Here is a 19,912-nt window from a genome sequence, read left to right on the forward strand (position 1 = left end):
AATAACCAGATTCATAACCCTGTATCTCCTGGTGGTCACTTACTCTATCCAGAAGAGTTGGCTCTACGTTTTATATTTTAAAAAAAGAATAATATTAAATTACACAAAATATAGAGATTAATTACCAAAAAGCCATGAATCCAAACCTGAACTTCACACATTTTTAGGAGGGAGGAAAGGACAGCAAACAAACATAAACTAGAATCAACAAATCCTGATTATGTAGAAAAGAAGAAGGAAAGGACGGGGAGGGAGAAGAGACAGAAGGAGATGGGGGAGAGGGAGGGGAGAGAGAAATGTTACAAAAATTAGAGAAATCATAGAAATGAATGCTCAGAGAAAAGTCAAGACATGGTGTGCCTTCTCTTCTAAGCCAGACCTAGCTGCCTGGAGTCAGTTAAAAATCAAAAACCTCAAAAAAAAAAAAAAAAAAAAATCAAAAACCTCGGGCTTCCCTGGTGGAGCAGTGGTTGAGAATTTGCCTGCCGGTGCAGGGGACACGGGTTCGAGCCCTGGTCTGGGAAGATCCCACATGCCGCGGAGCAACTGGGCCCGTGAGCCACAACTACTGAGCCTGCGCGTCTGGAGCTTGTGCCCCGCAACAAGAGAGGCGGCGATAGTGAGAGGCCCGCGCACCGCGATGAAGAGTGGCCCCCGCTCGCCGCAACTAGAGAAAACCCTCGCACAGAAACAAAGACCCAACACGGCCAAAAATAAATAAATAATTAAGTAATTAATTAAAAAAAAAAAATCAAAAACCTCACCTCTTCAACTACACCGGAGCTAAGGCAGGAAGTTCAAACAAACGAACACAAAATACACGTTAACTCAATCACATCCTGTGCTTCGCTATCTAAGTGACCAGCCCACAATAGAGGCTTCGTAATTTGTTAATTTGATTCATTTAAACTATTATCTAATTTCCTTAACAGTTCTTTAAATGTGGATTAAAATTTCTTCGGGAGTACATTCTTTGAACCCTCCCTTACCCTCCACAGAAACCAACAATGGAAGTGGGCTTAACACTTAGCAAAGACTTGTTGGGCTTAAAGTAACAAAAATTCATATAAACATGATCTTTCAAAAAATAAGCAATTTATTTTTCTTATGCAATATCAAGTCCTTGGCTGGACAACCAAGACCTCATATAACTATTCCAGGAAGACCTAATATTGCAGAATTATTTGTCCTCCCGATTGGCAATTTTCATGTGATCTCAGAATGACTGCATAATTCCAGGTATGAAATCTGTTTTCAGACAGAAGAGAAAAATAAAGATAAGGAGGACACCTTCTACAGAAACTTCTTTTTACATCCCATTGACCAGAACTGGGTCATTAGGCCACCCCTAGCTGCAAGCAAAGCTGAAAAATAAAATATTTTAAATGTCTAGTCTCCATTTAATGAAGATAAAAGAGAACAGGATTAGACCGGGTATTGAATGTGCCCCAAAATATGTCATATTTTACCATTATATTATTATACTTATTATTTGGATGAGTCTTGACATGTAACCTTTAAAATTTTTTTTATTTTTGGCTGCGTTGGGTCTTCGTTGCTGCATGCGGGCTTTCTCTAGTTGCGGCGAGTGGGGGCTACTCTTTGTTGCGGTGCATGGGCTTCTCATTGCGGTGGCTTCTCTTGTTGAGGAACATGGGCTCTAGGCACGTGGGCTTCAGTAGTTGCAGCACACGGGCTCAGTAGTTGTGGCATACGGGCTCTAGGGCACACGGGCTTCAGTAGTTGTGGTGTGCGGGTTCAGTAGTTTGGTGCACGGGCTTAGTTGCTCCGTGGCATGTGGGACTTCCTGGACCAGGGATCAAAACAATGTCCCCTGCATTGGCAGGTGGATTCTTAACCACTGCGCCACCAGGGAAGTCCCATGTAACATTTTTGAGTCTTATCTTTTTTGTCTTATCTGCAAAAGAGTAATGATGTCCACTTCAAATAATTCTTATGACTATTAAATGAAATGTAATCTTAAAGTGCCTGGCATATAATACAGGCTCAATATATGTTGGTTTCTTTCCAAAGGTAAGTATTCAAAAAGAGATCATGAAACTATTCATTTAAAAGAGTCAATTTTAAAGAGCGATTTCTAAAGCATAGAAATGTGGAAAAAAGGAAACAAATCTAATCTAAAATGTAAGCAACATTCTATGCCAAGTATAAAACTAAGTATTTTATACATTTCATGTGTTGTCTGTAATTTAAAATTGGAATATACCACAGTATGCTTTTCTGGATAGTATGGCTAATGCATAATAAGCTGAAATATGCTTACTTCATAAGCCCTTAAGAATCAAGAAAAACACAAACTCATATTTGCAGAGTCTCTATTAACATTTAGGGGGTTGAATATAACAATGACAAAATATTTTCTTTTTCCATTGTTACGTCTTCATTTCAGCTGTTGAAAGCTGTGCCATGTCCCTTTGGGAAGAGAAGAAATTCTAAGTAGCACATGATGACACAGCGTTTCAGAAAAGAAAAATTGCTTCCTGAAAATACATCACGAAATCAATATATTTCCACAAGTGACCAGCTTAATCACCCAACCCTCCAGTCAAAACAATTTCAATTGAAATGCCATACTGCCTCTCTGTCTTCAAATCTCAGAGTCTGCTCAGCAATGCATTGACCATTTTATAGAAGTAAGTAGATCTGGAGAGCTATGTATTGACTTGAAAGGAGAGCACTGCAAGTCCAGCCAGTAGGCTGCAATGCCTGTGCTTAGAAGTAATCAATTAAAAAAAAAATTGTATTCATAGTTCTATCCATTTATTTCTCTCAGATGTATTATGGTGATCCTTTACATTCCAAGAGTGGCATAAATATAACAAGAATACATTTTCTACTAGATAATGGTGTTATCTGGCTTTACAAAAATCCCTCAAAGTTGCAATTTATTGTTCTGTCAAAAATAAAAAAGAAACCTTTTTCTACTATGATAGGTGCCAAGAAAACACCGTGAATTTTAAAGAAAGATAATATATATGAAATATTTAAAGTTCTTTTTCAAATATCTCTTACTCAAGATTTCTTTCATTGTGTTCTAAGAAACTACTTACTAGAAACAGAAAACATCACTTTCCTATTTTTTTCTTTCTCAGAAAAAAAGTGAAATAACGATGAGATTAATTTAGCTAAAAGTAAAATATCACAATCTGTCTGTCCACTTGGTGAAACAGAAATACACGTCATTCTCTCTATGAGGGACAGACTCCTACCTTTTCCATATGAAAAAGAACTGTTCTTACTTCTGAAATTGGTCCAGAACCACCGTGTAGCTATTTTAGGTGGAAGACTCCCATCTAGGAGAGTAATGTATGGCCCACAATACCCTGTTTGGAGCTTCTGTTCTAATAAAGGAAATGATTGAGACAGTAACTATTGTTCCTTTATCAGAGCTGTGTCTCTGCATTCTGTCACATACTTCTGTGTTATCATGTACTGCCTACCCAACTGAGTCTATTATTCTACCTATTTTAAATTAAGCCACAAAGTTTGTGGGTCTCTAAGCCAAGGATTAAGACCCAAACAAATTCACAAATAATAATAATTGCTTCTTTTAGTAATTCCTTGCATTTAGGTTTATATTCAGTTTATACATTTCATTGGGGGTTAAGCTCTTCATTTTAAATTCTTCACATCTCTGCACTAAATTAATGTGGACAAGTCCTTCAGTGATAACAGCATACATTACTTTTATTACAGATGTCAGCTCTGACATGCTCCCAGCTTCTGACCTCGGACACGTTATTTAACCTATGTTTCAGTCTCTTCAACAGTAAAAATGGAGATAACAAGAGCATCAGCTTTATATGAGATAATATTACATAGCATTATATTTGATACCTTATGTTACAGCTCTTAGTAGGAGAAGAGTCGTTAAAATTATTCCTGCCATCAGAAGGAAAAAGAGCAAGGACTCTCCTCAAGAAAAGAGAGCAGTTATATCAACAGCAGAGAAGTTTCATATATCAGAACTATTTACATCTAGTATAGATAGAGTGAGATTTATAAAGGCAATTAGAGCAACAGTCAAGACTGGAGAGATATTTGAGAATGAAATTGTGTTGGACTTAATTTGGATTTGAGCCTGTATCCAAGTAACAGTGGATTTAAGTAGAGATCATTTCTGTGATGGAAAAAGATGTCTTAATGTATAAGGTAAAGTAGAAGCCCATAAGAATGGAATCAGGGGCAGCGGTTGTTAAACCTTTTCGATAGTACAGACAAAGGATAATTAAATTGTTTACTAAAGCATAGGGAATGAGATTGGAAATGGAAGTGGGAGGAGAGATTTTCAAAAGTAGAATTTATAGGACTACATGGCGGGTTTGATGTGGGACATGAGGAAAACAAAGGAATGTCGGGATATATGGGCCTACCACCTGGGAGAAATTTGTGCTGGAAGTTCAGATTTGGGGAAAAAATCTGGACCAGATTATTAGAGCTGCTGAGATCCACCAGAGTATACAGAGTGAGGCAAGAAGGCCAAACAACCATGCTAAGAGGATAGAATTACCTTGACCCTGTTTCTATTGTTAGATATTTGTCTAATAATCCATGGTCAACAGAAAAAAATGTATTAGAATCAATAATAAATAAAAATTAAACAATAAATAAACGGTTTGACACACTCCATTCATAAAGCCAGGGGAAAACTCCTGGGTTAGACATTTATAGGACTGTCTGCTTAACTTTCCCCTTCTCTTGGATATTTACCCTCACTTCCTAACTATGCAGCAGTACTGTGATATTTGCCTTGTTCCTTTGTTACAGTTGACTAGTCCAGAGAAGTTACCTTACCTGAAACACTTACCTCAGTGCCAGGCACACTTTAAGTGTTCAATTTATTACTCTGTAGGAATTCAGGAAATTAATAAAAAAATACAACTATTGGTAGCCAAACTTAGTATCAAGGGCAGTTCTTAAAATTAGAAATTATCAGGATATAGGGACTTGTTCAGAGAGCATGTTATCTGTAGATTTGAGACTTTAAAAGGCATTGTAGAGGAAGACAAGCATGAAAGAACTGAGTACCCTTCCTAGCTCTCTTTACCCAGAAAAGAGGAGAATGGAGTTGAGGAAAAACCTAGATGAAGTATAAGGATCTCAGAAGAACTGGTGTGGTACAAGTTCTGAAATAGAGCACAAAGAATCTGCCTCATCAGGAAATAACAGAAATTGTTTTTGTTTAAGATGCAAAGGTTTCAAGCAATGGTAACTTAACAGACAAACAACAAAAAAAGATAGGTGAGCCACCACAAATCAGGCTTCAGAAAGCACAGGAAAACTTGGAGGACAGAAAGAAATTAGAATGACAATTTAAGCTGAGAGAAGTCAAGTTAAACTAAATATTTTATAACTGTCATAATATGTACATGCAGATATGTATACATACTAAATACAGCTGTGATTAAGTATTAAAAATATTTTAAAATTATTAAGATAGCCAACAAAATATTTTTTCTTTGACAAAAATATTTGAAGTCTCTACAGGGAACTTAGTTAATTTTCTTTTTATCAATGGTTATTTAATGTTCTCTAATTCTAGAAATGTTTTTCTGTTCTTCTCCCATTAGTTATGCTATCATTTTGCTTTTGATGCTTGGAAATGTTGTATTGAATTTGATTAAAAAAATCTCAAATGAAAAGTAAGAAAATAAAATATTTGAGTTACATTTGTTAAGTATTCTAAAGAGAAAACACAACTATTTTATAAAAAAAAATTAATTAATGGAATTCTACTTAGAGTCTTATAGTAAGGGCGATAATCTTTTCTAGAGATCAGATATAGAAGCTGCAAGCTTTTCCCCATAATTCTTCATTGGGAGAAGTACTTAATATTTACAGCACGAGCATCCCAAAACCTTCCACATGAGCCCAGTATACATCTAATAAAGAGAAATGCCAACCGTCAAGGTAAATTCAATGTGCTTTACTTCCTGATTTACTCTCTTTGTATCCCTGCAGAAAGACTGCAACCTTGTATGGGTATTAGAATTTATATTTACCAGAAAAATAGTTTTGAATAGAGAATGAATACCATCTGTCTGTTCTGCTTGGCCTGTTGTGGGCCAGTATAAAACATACAGGAAAAGAATTTACCAAAAGGCAGTTGACAATGCATCAAATGCTAGATGGAGACAAAGAAGAGGAAATCGATGGCAGTTACAAACTTTGTAATAACATTATTTTTGAGCTACACAAAGGAGATGGAGGAGATAGAAATTATGAATCTACATGTGCAAGAGGTCATGTTAAATGTATTCCAGATATTTTCATGTCCTCTGCTTAGCGAATAATTGCCTCAAAGATAAGTTAAAAGGAAGAAAATAAATGTTATGATATTGTACCCTATATACTCTAAAGTGAAATCAGATTTTTAAAATAAATTGAAAATCATCACTTTCTATTAAAAAATAATCACAACTGCAAAATACTCCTATGGGGGTGTTATACACTAGAGACTTCCATAAGTGACCATTCACATAGCTTACAATATTAATGGGACCCCTAGAAATTGGCAATAACCAGGTGAAAACACTATTTTCATTATTATTCTAGAATCCCCAATACCTTATATTTAATATTAGAATGATAAAAGACCACTTGGAAACAGATGGAAACCCTCACCTTGAGTTCATGTAATTTTACTTGTTAAAGGGTCAAAGAATAGCAAGACCTATCAATTATATGATTTGAAACTTTAAGAATGTACTTTTCTATTTCAATGATACCAGGATACTTTGTTGAAAAGTTAGAAGCACAATATGGGTAATCCTTTAAGCAATGATAACATGCCTGCTCTCTCTCTAAAATAATCCATCTCTATTGATCTTTTGCCTTAATATTCTCTAAATCCAATTTCAAAACCCACTAAAGCACAACTTTCATATTATAAGGTATTCAGAACTTCACTAAGTCTAAGATGTTTTTTCTCCTTATATTTCAACACACACACACACACACACACACACACACACACACAAAATTTAGACACAGATTAGCATTCTTATCTTATGGGGAAGTTTATCTTCCTCAGAATTGTCAATATATAAAAATTGCACTTACCGCCAACTTCAGTGATTTAAGTACTTTTATTAGTAATTTGTGAGTATTTAATAAAATTATTGTAGCAATATATATTTAAAAAAATAAAGTTGTCAGTGGATATACATTATTCTAATATGGCACCAGTGAAAAAGAAGGTGGGTTAGCTTATTTTGTCTTGGGAAGTTAAAGGGGTAAGTTAATTTATGCCAACAAAGAAAAATCAGTAGCACATTGTGCACAAAAGAAGAATCAATCATTATCTCTATGGCCTCTATATTCATTATGACATGAATTTATTGAGGAAAACATTGCATTCAAGTATGAATTGAGTTTGCCTCAACAAGTCACTAAGCTCATCAAGGGCATAATCAAGGCCTTTGCATCAGAATCTTTTACTGACACCCAACATTAACATAGCAACCAGCAAAAAAATGAATAATGAATAAGTATATTTGTTTGGCTTCATCAGCATTTTGAGAACCATAAATCTTATATTTCAAATGCCACAATAATAGACATTTCCTTCTGGTGTGTCGTCATACATTAATTTAAATTTTATCAAAAGTTCCCTGCAAAATGGCTCTAGTATACCAGGCCCTCACGGTTATTTTTGTTACTTTCTAATAAATACATATACAGTTACTTGTGCCCATTCCTCATTTTTGTTTTGTTTTTGTGTTTGTTTTTGTTTTGCAGTCATTCTTTCTCTGAAATAGTTTCCCACCACTATGGTAACACTTACTAATCAGAAATGTTTCGCTTTCTTAAAAGCAAATTTTATGTATTTTTCTTCATAGTTCAATTAACATATTACTACATAAAAGAAAGTGGTGTACTGTGAAAATACAATTCCTGAATGAACAAAGTATTTTCCAATATAAAATATACCGAGAATAAAAGCTCTTTGAAGAAAAATAATATGTCTTCTATGTGCTTTCATGTCTTCTGTGTAACTTTTATTTCCCGGGTCATACATAACAGTGGAGAAATCAAGATTCCCGTTAAAGTCCATGATCTTTTAGCTCAAACAGAAGCTTAGAGTCACTTGGTCAAAGCAAGTTCACCCGTGTCTTCATGGAGCTAATAACCATTTGAATGTTGAAAAAGTGTGTAAACCTCCCCCCTCCACAGGCTTTTCCTTCCAGGTTAGTCCTATGACAACAAGCTGAACTAACCAGCTACTGCCACTGCAGCATCAACGATGTCGTTCTGAGCCTCTCCTGTCCTGACTAAGCTAACGTGGCTTCGAACTGCTCTGCCAACCCATCCTGATTTCCAAGTCCTGTTCCAGCTCTCTGATAGCAACACAGTCACCTCTGCACCAATCTGGTTTCCGGGAGGTAAGGTGAGTTACTGTTTCCACTGATTTGAAGAATACTCTGCTGCCATATGGGGAACTGTCTTGATCTCAGGACGAGTGTTGACACCGAAAATAGTTTTTTTTTAAACCGTGTTCATGGCTATAATAGTTTCAAAGAAGGTGTAGAGTGAGTCCTGAGGTCAGAAGAGGGTATGCAGAATTGTGTATGTGCGCTCACACACGCTCACATGGTTATGGAGCAGACAGAACACTTTTAGTTAATAGTGTGGACCATAAAGCGCAAAACAGAAATTCCAGCACAGATGATGTAGGACCAGATTGACTTGAGACACAAAAGAAAAGCTAGGCTGGAACCATGCATCTCCTTAGCTGTGGTGTTAAGGACCAGCCCTTAGGAAGAACTGGATACCCCAACACAAGTAACTCTACCTAGTAACTGAAGTTTTGATTCTGGTGCCCAGAATAGGCAAAATGAGAAAAGGATTTTCCTTTACACTTCCTTTTTCCTATAAGACTTCTACTATAAGGACAAGTGGGTACCATTCTGCTGTTGGGCCTTCCTCTCCAGCTCTGCCCTGGTCACCCTGTTCCCACTAGGGCTCTGTGCCTGCAACTGTGACTCCTTCTGACTCCCAGTACCCACTAGGGCTCCAGTGTCCTTTGTGACCCAATGCCTGAAGAGTCCCTGCTTCAGGCCTACTTCCAGTGTGGCTCAGAACTGCGATTCCTCCCATCATCCCAGGTCATCTACTAGTGATATAATGCAATAACTAAAATGAGAAAAGGATCTTTGAAATCAAAGAAGCCACTTGTTAAATACACCATTTGGGGAAAATTATTTCATATCATTGAAGCTCAGTTATCATTAGAAAAAAATTTTTATAATGATTAATGCAATAATATACGTAAACAATTTAACTCATTGAAATTATTCACTATTTGTTAAGTGTTATAATTAGCATTATCATATAAGGCCAAGTTAATTAATTTTATATTCCTATCCAGGTCTCTTAGACAACGATGTCTTCCCACTATACCAGCTGATGCTGGCTATGTAGGTTATGTATCTGCATAAAAATAATGCAGCTGTTTGGTATATATCCCAGAACTACTTCTGTATCAAAATCACCTAGTGTAGAGTTCTACCACAGTTAATTTTAGAAAGCTTCAAAGGTACTTTTAAAGGGCAACCAAGGTTGGGAACTTCTCTTTTTAGATATGATGTTATACAAAAGTTTACTGAGTTCAAGAATTAAACACAGAATGAAATGAAATTCTCCAGATGTGGCACAAGTAAGAATATCCCCTTCTGACACTGAAATAGTCTATTTATGTTAATGTAGCCTATTTTGTGGATAATTAAGAGCATCTTACTGTTTTTCGTTGTGAAGCTTTTTTTTAAATTGTCTTTATAAATCTGGGTTTGTCCTGCTGATTTTGTTGTTTTACCAAAATTCAGGCCTTGACATATTTTTCTCTATTGTATATTCTGTTGGTATTTCCCGGAAATGCTCTGGAGATAAATCACGATTCTCAAGTGTATTGTTTGGTTCTTTCATTTAGCATATTTATGGATAAATTTGATAACTGCACCATTTGTTTCTTCATCAAAATTGCTAACGATCATGTTTAATCAGAATAGAGAGCAGAGTACATAGAAGGAGATGGATGACACAGTATCTCATTACTCCACCAGCACCTCTCAGGCCCCAAAACACCTAAAACATTCTTCTTTAGAATTTAAGCATAATTTATTTACAAGGGTGAATGGAAAAATCCAAATGTACATTTTTTTCAGTTATGGTCATAAATTCTTATAAAGGTTGACAAAGGCTATTATTCAGCAAGTGGAGTTAAAAGACATTGATATGGGGCTTCCCTGGTGGCGCAGTGGTTGACAATCTGCCTGCCAATGCAGGGGACACGGGTTCGAGCCCTGGTCTGGGAAGATCCCACATGCCGCGGAGCAACTAGGCCCGTGAGCCACGGCTACTGAGCCTGCGCGTCTGGAGCCTGTGCTCCGCAACAGGAGAGGCCGCGATGGTGAGAGGCCCGCGCACCGCGATGAAGAGTGGCCCCCGCTTGCCGCAACTGGACAAGGCCCTCGTACAGAAACGAAGACCCAACACAGCCAAAAATAAATAAATAAATAAATAATTAAAAAAAAAAAAAAGACGTTGATATGGAAATGCCCAGAGAACTATATCTTGGTTCAAAAACACTTAAAAATGTAAATGATAATACTTAATATATTCAAGTAAGATCTATTGAAGACTAGCACATGCCACTTGCTCATTGAGGTCCCTGGAAATGCCATTATAGAGGAAAGGAAACAGACGAAATTTCAATTCGTGGAATTGTATAGCAACTCACCTTACAGATTAAAGACTGATTGCAAAAGCAAATGAAAGAAGTAAATAAATGACTTACTGAAGGTTGCATACTTAAATAGTGGCAAAATTAAAACTAGAACCCAGATCTACTGACTCTTAGTCAATATTTTTTTCACTACACTAGTGGTCAGACAAATCTTAATGGGTCTATGACAGCAAGCAAATCAGAGATAAAAATCTACAGCCAAGTATTCATTTGCTAATATTTGATGGTGTCCCAATATATGTTATACCTACTTTCATTTATAATCCAACTTCATTTAAATTTCTATCTTAGAGATACACAGAATCATAGGAGAAAATCATATGTTATTACATTTGCAAATACTATAACAAGTAGCTATAATTAGGATAAGAACAATCCTCTTAATCGTCCACATGAATAAAATGTAAACACCTACTTTCCTGACTTGCTTTATAAACAGATGCAATTTAGAGAGTGTTTTTTGGAAAGCCTCTTTGCAGTAAGATTAACAAATACCTTTGCTTGAGAACACATGTATGGTATAGCATTGAAATATAAATCAATTATTTTCGACCTAACACTAGCCAGAAGCTGTACTACTAATTAACAAGATGAACTCCGGGATCTCTTTGCTACTGATCATTAAAGAGTTCATCACAAATGTTAAAAAGTCCCAGGATAAGCAAACTCTATAGCATTGCTATTTAGAGAAGAAGGCAGATGTCCATCTGGTTGGGATTATTAAAAATTCAAGTACGAACAAAACGAAGAATGTTTTCCTGGGGAGATACATTGTCACATGCATTCACAGAAGGGATGCACTGACATTTAGCAGAATGATATCTCAGTGTCATAAAATAAGTGAGTGCAATAAGCTCATGGTCACTTAGAGCTATGATGCCTCAAACACGTAAGAGGATGCAACTGTGAATGCAGTTACGTATCTTACCTCTTGTACGGATGTTAGCTAAAGGACAGATGAAAGTCCTCAGGCCTTCTCTTAGTGCCTTGAACAATATTCCCTAACATGTTAAATTTAAACTACTAATCTCCAATTTTTCAGAGAAGACTATGCAGCCATTTTGTTTTAAATAGAGAGCTACATTAAAAACAAGCAAGTAAACAACCAAAATCACGTCATAACTGTAAAGGTGAGGCAGCTGAGCTGCTGAAAAGGAAGCATTTCACTCTTCTTAGTGTCAGGTTTCTCAGGCAGCTAAGAAGTCGGCAAGGCTATTCTCAAAGCCAAGTATGTGTTTTAGGTCCATTGCAAGTGTTCTAAGGAAAGAGTCACATCAACACCTGATTTCAGGTGGAAGTTCTGCCTGACATAGTTGAGGACACAACCAAAATAGGCCTAGAGAACTAAGGGACCCCCAGTTCAGTTCACTGGAAGGGTAGGGGAAGGGCAGGGAGGTCACTGGCCTTTTCTAGCTCTCTGCATATTTCACTTTCTCATAGCTTTGCCTACAAATCTAATTCATAAGCCTACCAAGCCCAGCCTCTTATTTATCTTCTTTCATTAACATTTGTTTCTTTCCACCCACCTGCAATGCTCACCATTCCTCTTATGTACCTGAATTCTCCTCATTATTCAAAGGTTTATTTCAAAATATACCTACTCTCAAAACTTACTCTAAATTCTATGACCATATTGCTCTCGCCACTCAAGCCACAAACATAATTTCAACATGTCACTCATTTGGCATTTGTATTGTTATTGGTGTATTTATGTATGGGTCATTCTTTTCCAATTAGGCATATGCTCTGTGACATAAGAAGCTATGTTTCATGTTGCTTTTTTTCACTCCAGTGCGCTTATATTTTATTGTACAAGGGAAGAAAATCTCTCTTATCGTAAGAGTTCAATGAAACTTTGTAAGCTGACCTAGAGTATAACTACTCTATTTAAGCCATTCTTGCTGATAAACCTATTCCCAGTTCCAAATAATACCATATAAATGAATTTAGGGAATGAAGTCAATACATAGGTTAGGAATTGTATGTATTTTCTCAATACATGAAAACAAGCTGCAAACCTAAAAAGCACATACTATCTTATTTTAAAAGTTTAAAATTAAATAGGAAGCTAAGCTTTTCTTAACTCATTCTAGCTCCATTTACCCTGCAAATATAGAGTTAGCATTTTGATCAAGAATTCTGAAAATTGGGACTTCCCTGGTGGTCCAGTGGCTAAGACGCCATGCTCCCAATGCAGGGGGCCCGGGTTTGATCCTTGGTCAGGGAACTAGATCCCACATGCCACAACTAAAGATTCCGCATGCTGCAACTAAGACCTGGCATGGCCAAATAAATAAATAAACATTAAAAAAAAAAAAGAATTCTGAAAATTTATTCCCATCAATTCCTTGGGCAAAGCAACTCCAGGTTATTCCAACACACATGTTGTGTGTGAACCTGCCTCACCTAGAAAAAATTGTGGAAGATATCACTATACATTTTCCAGTTTATCAATGTAAGGGGAAAATGAACATGTCAGCTGTAGGACTACTGTAATAATTTAAAAATATCCAACTTAAGTGTAGGTACAATATCAAATACTAGAGCTTTAACTGTAACCTTTGGCAATATTTCTTGGGCCTGTATTTACTTTCACCAGAAAAATTTTTTTCTCTGTCTAGCATGTTTATCTCATCCTAATCCTGTTATTGTAAGCCATATACAATGTTGAACTGGTTATCACCCCAACTTAAACATTGTTTAACCACTCCAAAGATATATACCATTAAACAAAAACAAAACTTGTCAAAATTAAGCACTGCAGTGGCTTGCATAGTGCTGCCGTGGTAAGGCACGTTTACTGTGATTATCCACACAGAGCACCAGGGAGGATTATGGATTGGTTAAAGGCACTCCCACTCTTACTTGGTAATCTAACACTACAGCTCACCATTAAGCAAAGGAAGTCTTTAATACATTAACAACAGTCAGTCTAAAGTGCCTCACAGAGAAAATACTATAGAACACTTTTATTATCTTAAACATGTACACAACACCATTAGATGTTGAGTATTTTTAAATGTGAATCTGTTATGTCTGTCTTAGGGACTGTTACAATAAACATGTCTAAATCACTACAGTTTAGAGAGATATCATTGATTAATCATAATTTTGCAACACCATAAAAACTATCTAACGTAATGTGAGCAAATCCTATCCTTCTTTATCTGTAAACCCTCCAAAATTCTGTAAATATTACGAAAATGTTTAATGGATCTCCCGTGAAAAAAAGGGTCTCTATGCTTCTCATCTGTCCTTTCTCAGTATAAAAGTAAATTTTAAAATTTTCTAAATGATATTTTAGACAGGATGATCAGGTTAATTTTTTTCCCCAAAATGGGAGATGATGCTTCCAGCAATCTTTTAGTTTAAAAAAAAAAAAATCTAAATGTCTCCATTCAGTGCCTCTGCTCCTGCCCACTCACTCCATACCTTGCTCCAACCTGGCTGCCCTACCGTTACCAGAGTTTTCTCAGGGCACCAGCAATCTCCACTGCCAAGCTGTGAACTCTTTCTTTTGTTTAGCCTACTGACTGCTTAGCAATACTCAACACAGTTAACAACTCTCTCCTTTTTGAAAACCACCTCTTTCGGAACCCTCTTGAATTTTCTGTTACCCACTAACCAGTTCCTTTTAGTCTCCTATGCTCAGTAATCCTCCTCAGCCAGACTTCTATAATGTGTTACTCAGATTCAATTCCCGGCTTTGCTCTACACTGTCGTCTACCTCCCACTGTGAGGAAACTTGCACAAATCTATACTACTCACTATTATATACCCCATGCCTACAATAATATCTACTCCATAAAAGATGCTCAGTAGATATGTAGCATGATTAGATTAATCCATCCCCATGGATTTAAAGATCATCTTTATTCTAATGGCTCCCAGATGCATAATTCAAGGCTGGATCTCTCTGTGAGCTGCAGGCTTACAAATGCACACACTTACTTGATCTATCCCTTAAATGTCACAAACTTTTAAACTTAATAAGTATAAAACATGAATTCTTGATTCGGCTCAACAAGTTACCCCCAATTTTCTCCTATCTGAGAAAATGGCATAACTATCTATCCTGCTGCTAGGTCTGGAAATTACTATATATCATCTTTGAAATCTATCATTTGCTCAACCTCGTGTCTAATACCTTAGATGATTCTGTCAATTTAACCTGAAAAATTAATGTACATTTATCCACTGGTGTCCATAGTCATTGTTACTACCTAACTCTGGCTTTCAGCATCTCTTGTCTGGACTATTACATAGTCTCCTAATTTTTCAATACAAAGAAAAGGTGAGAGGAAGCCAATTTAAGATGATAGGCCTGAAAGTTCCCAAGGAATTCTGGGCCAAAATACAAATCTGAAGTAAAGAATTTAAGGCAATCTGATCTTGATTCCTTACCCTAATCTCCCCACTTCCTGGACCAAACTCACTCTCATGATGCTGCCAATCTGTTTCTACTTAATAACCAAAAGTTTATTTAAAAATGTATATCTGATTATATGAATCCCACACTTGAAATTTTTATGGGATTTTCATTGCACATAGAATAAAATCCTTATTTATTACTATGCTTGAAAGGTATATCAATGCCTGGACTACAGCCTCTTCTATTTCCCACTCTTCCTGCTATATACCAAGTCCCTGAAACTCTGTTTTGTCTTTTGTTTTTTGTCTTTTTTTTAAACTGCCAAAGTTCTTTCTCATCTTTGGAGCTTTGTATGTTTGTTCCCTCTATTAACATCAGTCTTTCCACATCTGCCTAACCTGCTACTTCTCATCATTTCTCGGTCTCAGTTTACATACGCCTCAAAGACGCTTTTCCTGACCATTTTAAAAATAGGTCATCTTTGGTTTTTCTGTCTCTGTGTGTTCCTTAGTAGCATATATCAGGTTAAACTTTGTTTGTAATAATTTAAATTATTTTTTTCAGTTTTATTGAAGTAGAGTTGACAAAATTGTAACACTCAAAATACGTGACATGATGATTTGATATACATCTACACTGTGAAAGATATACACATGGTGATATACATCTACATTGTGTTTGCCCATGAGGTAAACAAAAGGGTCTGGCTTTTCACTATTGTAGGGTATTTGGCAAATAGTTACATAATTTTTGGAATGAATACATAATGTATATATTTAAGCATTGTGTAGTAAAATGGGTATGTAAACCCAGTTATTTTTAGGCAATAACCTTATGGTCTTTATCAATAACAACAATAATAAACATTATGTGCATTTCCAAGAAGAGATGGATCCAGCATTTACAATCACAATTCTGAAAATCAAACTGAGAAGTGCAGGTCATCACCCTCTTCCAAATGGTGCCTAGATGAGGTTTATTAATGTGTGTTTAATAACCTTTCATTAGTAAATAGTAGGTACTCAAGAAGTGTGTGTTTGAGTCATTAAAGAAAATAATTAGCAGAACAGATTTCTCATGTCCTTTTTTTTTTTTTTGACTGTGCTGTTAATTGTTCCCAGAATCTGTCTGGCTCCTAGAATGCAGAAGCTTCATTCCTGGCAGGCCTCCTCAAGCCTCTGTAGTCAGCTTCTAATTTGAACTCAAGAAAATTCATGATTTAATATGCAAATGTTTTATGTAAGTCCAACATTATAGTTAGCACATGTCAGTTCAGGGGTAAAGAGCTAAAGCCAAAAGTGCACAGGGGATTCTAAAAAGGTGATGGTTTGACTAAGTCTATCCTGGTCACCTCAACTCTTATCTCCTTCTCCTCAGTTATTACCTCTGGCTGTAGACAGCAGGTAGGCAAGGCCAAGGGGATGCAAGTGAGGTCCCAGCTCCATGGAATCCTGACTGAGAAATAAATGGAAGAGAAATGTCTCCCCAGGAAGTCTGCCAAGAGCTCTTTAGGAAGAGGGTTGGATCCTCAGAGACCTGTGAACTCCCCTATTGTCACCCTGTGAAAAGGCAGTGTTTGTTCCCTCACCTGTGCTTTGCCTCACTTCTCCCCAAAGAGCTGAAGAAATTGACCTGGGTGTTCTCTACCTCTCTACTTCTAAGCCTGAAGAGTGTGAAAAGACCAGGGAGCAGAGAGGTTTCCACATGCAGAATCCCTAGGAGACTGGCAGGTTCTTCTTGCTACAGGGCCAGGTCACAGGAACAGAGTTTAGCCACCACAGCACTGCTGAGAGGGTATATCCCAGAAACTAGAGATGAGCTGCCATTTCTGACAAAGTTAAACAATAATGTACCAACGGGTGGTAGACATCAGGGAAAAAAAGAAAAGGCAGTGCACTCAGAACTAGCTCTATCATAGAGAAGGATAAAACCTGAAAAGAAATAGTAAGAACATTAAGAAGATTCAAGGACTGCACCAAATATACAATTTTTGGAACTAAAAAGCACACTTTTTCAAATATAATAAAATTAGTGATTTTATTGACTGAATAGAGTATGATATTGCTAATTACCAAAGTGATGGCCTGATAAATGAGCAGAAATTATAAAAGATGTGGAGAATGAATGTGTGAGGCTAAATATTAGAATCATGAAAATTTATAGGAAATAAAAAGGAACAGAAGGAAGAGAGGCAATAATTAAACTAATAAAGGAAGGAAAAAATGTCCCTGAGCTGTAGAAGAGCCTGGGACTGCAGATAGGCTCAATACATTCTGGATAGAATCTATGCGAAAAGGCACTCACCAAGGCATAACTTAGTACAGACAAGGAGAAACCTCTTACAAACTCTCAAGCCAAAAGAATTAGTTACTTAGAATGAAAAAAAAAAAAAAAAAAAAAGAGAGAATGTCATTGGGCTCTCACCACCTCAGCGGACCACTGAGAAAAAAAAAAAAAAGAGTTTAAACTAAGAATTCTGTATTCATCCAAGACAGCATTTCCCTGTCAGGTAAATGTGGATACACAAAGAAGTAAAGAATATATCACTCATATGCCCCTTCCGAAGAAACTATTTAAGAAAATACTCTTTCCAGACAGTAATAATTCAGAATGGAATTTTCAAAATAGGAAATGATGGGAAGGAAAATAAATAGTATTATCAATAAACATAGATTTGATAGGTGATACATAGATAGATAGATATGAATATGATTAATAATCTATGTATACGATTTATAAATACTAATTAAGAATTTTTGAAATAGGGAGACAACAATATAGGAAGAAACTAATTATAATCTAGAACAAAAATTCCAAAATGTCTCAGCAAAATCTTTGATAGTGGCAAGCAGAAGAGGGAGAGGTAAAAGTATTTTGGGACTGGATGGAGAGAAGCAGTAAGGAAATGGAAGCTATGAGTAGGTGGAAAGGGCATTGTTTTAATATGTTAGTAAACTGTGTGTTTGACTATGAGTACCAGGAAGGAGAATATAATCAGAAATAAAATGAAAAAGTAAAATAAAACTTCCAAAATGCCAAGAGGGGTGAAGGGAGTGAATAACAATTTGATCACTTCACCAAAAGTTGGCTAAAGGAAAAAAATAAGAAATAAGAAAAATAAATGATGAACATTTAAAAATTAGTGAAAAATAAAATCAGTTTTATTATTTATTGCATTACGTTAAAAATAGACTGAAATTTCCCATTAAAAACCAAGTACCTTCATATTGGCATAAAAAACATAACATAGCTTTATGCCATTTCCAAGTAACACATTTAAAAGAGAAATAAAAAGGCATGAGAAAAAAGTAGTTGAACAGATAAAAACTTAATCAGACAAAAAGAAGGACAAGCAATACTAAGAAGAGGAGGATAAAAAATATAAAGACTGTAACAGGATACAGAATAAAGAGGAAAATATATGTATATATACATATACTCACATGCATATGTTTGTATATAAATATATATACACACACACGTATATATTTATATACACACATAGTCTTAGAGATCTGAGAGAGTACGAGCAGTTCCACAAAAATACAAGTAGGTTAGGGTCACTGGTGCCATGTGGGGTAGTTAAAAATGATGACATAGACATTGACAACAAATGAATATACCTCTCTAAACCTTCCTTAGGTTGATAGAATTCAGGCCTATCTATTACTGCTTATGGGATCAGAGCCATATTAGCAGAAATATTAGGTTACTAATCTAAATCATATGTTTTAAATAGCCACACAGTATCAAAAGGTGAAAATCTTACAAAGAGACAATTCTGAGATTTGTACTATGCCACATTGTAATTTTTTCAGGCTTTTAGGTTCAAACTCTGTTCATTTTTGACATACCACATTAACATGAGATAAAGTATTAACTAATTTACATTCTAATGTACTTCTGGTAGAAGAAATTAACTATATTTCACGTAGCCAAAAAATTACTAAGTATAGAATGCTGGAGATTATCAAAATTCAAAGATTTCCAGTAATGTTAGCCATGTTAAACATAGTGTACATTTCATGCCTATCATTTAAGTACCACTTAATGTCTATATTGACAAGTTACTGTAGAAATGGTTGTAAAATTTGGAAAACAGAGCTATTTAAACTTCAAAACAAATAAATACACAGGTTACACAAGTATATTAGTAAGCTTCCTGTTTAAAAAATGACAATATTTTGAGGAATAAAAGAGAACTAAGAATAGTAACATTTAAAGGAATTCTCATTCTTAATAGAATACCTCACCAGGATTTGTAATTTTCCTAAACAAAAATTTGTAAACAGAAGCCGGCAATACCTATTTTCCTCTTGCAGTCACTGATCTCAAATTTAAAATGTGATGTTGTAACAGGAATTGTTTACTTTCCTCAGTATCACCTGTTTCTTACATACTGAACAGACTTTTAAAATTGCAATTATAACTAATTTAGCCTACGTTTATTAACTTAAGCTAAAATTTATTAGTTTTTCAATTGTTAAGTATCATAACCTTTTTCCTTGCATTCCTGTTACCCTTGTCCCATTTAAGTTCCTATACCTGGATGCTGTGGTTATTTCCATTAATTTTTCAAAAAACTTTCATGAAGAGCATTCTGCAGAACAGTTTTAGCTCCAGCAAAATATGTATATAGATACTATATAAGTTGACTAGAGACTTTCTTCTCCTCTTCTTTTCACCATAACTCACTACAACACATACCACTGGAGAATTATTTCTCCAGATAAAGATAAAATGAAATGGTAAAAAAAAAAAAAAAGTAAAAGTTG

General features: G+C 35.7%; 1 long non-coding RNA gene across 1 annotated transcript; it reads left to right on the top strand.

Annotated features, from left to right (window-relative positions):
* Positions 1-1,696: 1,696 nt before the first annotated feature.
* LOC309634637 lies at positions 1,697-11,167 on the top strand. Its single transcript, XR_014248269.1, has 2 exons — positions 1,697-10,268; positions 10,583-11,167. It is a non-coding gene; the product is annotated as an uncharacterized lncRNA (long non-coding RNA).
* Positions 11,168-19,912: the final 8,745 nt, after the last annotated feature.

This window comes from Balaenoptera borealis (assembly GCF_965194805.1).
Source record: "Balaenoptera borealis genome assembly, chromosome: 9".
Taxonomy (NCBI): Eukaryota; Metazoa; Chordata; class Mammalia; order Artiodactyla; family Balaenopteridae; genus Balaenoptera; species Balaenoptera borealis.